General features: G+C 43.5%; 1 protein-coding gene across 1 annotated transcript in view; it reads right to left on the minus strand.

Moving 5' to 3' along the window:
* The window catches only part of LOC101847994 (fibrillin-1), a 12,470-nt gene that overhangs the window by 1,177 nt on the left and 8,414 nt on the right, over positions 1 to 2,879 (minus strand). The window lies entirely within an intron of this gene.

A 2,879-nucleotide genomic window follows, 5' to 3' on the forward strand; every position in this document is an offset into this window, starting at 1 on the left:
TTCTTGAAAAGAAAAGTTCATTTGCGACATTTTTAGTGGCTTTATGTTTGATCTGCAGCAAACAATATGCAGTTTGACCCCCTAAGCAGTGTATCTCTCTCTCTCTCTCTCTCTTCTGGCGCTGTGGCTTCATAAACGGTCAGCGATGCCGACAGCACGCAGGAACTCAACACTCGCCCGGGGGTCCTTAAAAAGTGCTGAAAGTGGGTTACTGAAATGTCCCAGCAGCCAAGCAGTGTATCTGTGTGCGGGAGTACGTCTCCGAATAGTTCCTGGGTGATCGCCGGAGACGTCTCCGAATATCATTTGCCCAACACGGGAATCGAACTCACACAGTAGGTGGTTGGCGGGTGCTCTACTGTGGTTTGCTCTCTCTTTCCTATCATCAGTCATTTTTATCCCTCCTTCTTTTTTTTTGTATGTTACTCTCTTGTAACACATCTATTCTTCGGAACTTATATAACCTTATCGTATTTCAAGTGCCGTAAAACTCTTACTAAAACTTGAACCCACATGTCTTCAGCGTGCACCAGGGGAACATCTAACCGCTACACCAAAGAACCCGGTAGCGTTGGCTCGCCCGGGTAGTCACTTGACAGAGACGTCGGAGAGGCCAAAAATAAAATCAGTGTATTTTTTAATTTCTTTTTTTTATGGTAAGTGTTTTACGGCGCTCGCAACTGCATAAGGTCATTTGAGCGCGCGGGACATACCGAACATTTTCAGTTGGTAAGTAATTTTGAATTTTGCCCTGGTGGCGGCCGAAGCCTACTCTTATCATTTTGGACCACCAAGGGATCTTTAGCGTGTGTAACTTGCACACGATACCTCCTAGATTTTTCGCCCTTGTCCGAGAAGTTTAGGTATAGATCTTACCTACAATAGATCAGGGGTGAGGCTGAAAGACAGCAGTAAGAAGGAGCCAAGGAAAAGCAGTAGAAAGGCTGCAGAACGAGTCCGGGGCCCAGAGGAGGGGGCAAAGGAGGTAAACGGGTTGGGGCAGAAAGTGGAGACGAAAGGATACGACAGAGCATTGTTTGAGAGCAGGAAAGGATAAGAAGGGAAGAAATTTAGGAGAGAAAATGTTTTTCCTTCGCTATCCGGATTTGAACCTGGGACCTGTTGAATGAGAGGCGAACAACTTAACCTCTAGGCCACGAGAGACTCCACTTGGTGTAATGGACTCAAGAGCCAGGCTAGTCTTGCCATCCGACGGGGCGCCGACTGGGCATTACAAGAGGGTGAGTAGAGGGTGACCAAGGTCCATTAACACATTACTCATACCAATGGCTTGGTAGTGCGGCTGAGAAAACGCATTACCAGGAAATGTCAAACTGGCGGACAATACAGTGGAAGGGGGAGGGGATTCAACAAAGCGAAGGGCGAAACGTACATTGTGTGCGTGTTTTTTTTGTTTTTTTTTGGGGGGGGGGGAGGGGGATAAAGACGTGTGACATTTATAGAACTGGACTACTGCAAGTGGTCACTTCCTTAACTTTATTTTTATTTTCATATGGTTCCTTTTATTTCTCTTCAAGAAAGGGCGACAAAAGAGGGCAGTTATCTTCAATGTCGATTCTTAAAACCCCTTCATTGCCAAGACGTGTATAGCTGCGTTTGTACAGAATAGATGAATACAGGTAGTATGTAATATCAAGAGATTTAAAAAGCTGTAGTATCTTCCCTACTTTTTGGTAATCACTGCACATTGTTGCTATCACAAACTATCCACTTAAGTCCAAATTTTGAGAATTTTCGATTTTTACACCTTTCAACATCACCAAAATGCAGTTGCACTTTAAAGTTATGGTGAAAGCTTAGAAATCTATAACTTAATTGCCTTTCTCGATTCCTGGTTGGAACAACGCAACGAAAAACTATTTATTTGTCTTTGGTGCAAAAAGTGTCCAAAGCAGACTTAAGTGGATTGTTTGTGACACCGACGACATGCTATTTTACATTTCATAAAAGTTCCTCTGCATGCCAATAAAAAAACAAAAAAACGGCAGAGAACCAGTTTTGTCTTACACAAGCGAGTACATTGTGTTATGTCGACACAGTAGTGAAGAGGTTTTAAAGGAGAGGGAAAGTGCTGAGGAATAGCATGCTTCTGGAATTAATACCGGGTGCCCATTGAGGATGGAATCGGTTGGGTCTGGTCGGGTAGGGTCAATCACCCGACTTGTCGCCTGAAAACAAACGCGTTTGTTTTGGAGGCGACGAGTCGGGCGCAATCGGCTTGTGCCACGAAATACGAGGTGCCCACTACGGCTGGATTGGGCCGATGGCCCGACTCAGTCGCCTGTAACTGAAAACAAACACTCTAATATCTTATAGTATTTATGGGTTGAACTAAAAAACTCATATAATATCTTAGATTTTGAACCCTCAACCATCCCCTAAAATCTGATGAAAAACAAATTAAAAAAGAAACTTATAGCTGTAGGCTACACTGACACGCTTTTTTTGGGTCCCAATACTCAAAAGGAACAATGAGAACAAACACATGGACTCAAACAGCAAAATAACCATTCATAGAACCTTAGAGCATGCATCAGAATACCACTGAGTTATAACCAGAATACCGAGTACGTACCTAGCTTAACGCTATTTTTGTTTATATTATTTTTCATTTGAATTATGCTTGTGGCTGTAAGACTGTTTGTGAGTGCAAACATACTATTATATTATTATGGTTATGTGCAGTGATGTGTGGGGAAGAGAGGATGGGTGAGGGAAGAGTGTGTGTGTTTATGGGTGTGCATATGTGCGTGCAAATGCGTGTGAGTGCATGCCTGTATGTGTGTGTGTGTGTGTGTGTGTGTGTGTGTGTGTGTGTGTGTGTGTGTGTACGTAGTAAAACACCTAACCAATGTGCC

This window comes from Aplysia californica, unplaced genomic scaffold (genome assembly GCF_000002075.1).
Source record: "Aplysia californica isolate F4 #8 unplaced genomic scaffold, AplCal3.0 scaffold00692, whole genome shotgun sequence".
Classification (NCBI taxonomy): domain Eukaryota; kingdom Metazoa; phylum Mollusca; class Gastropoda; order Aplysiida; family Aplysiidae; genus Aplysia; species Aplysia californica.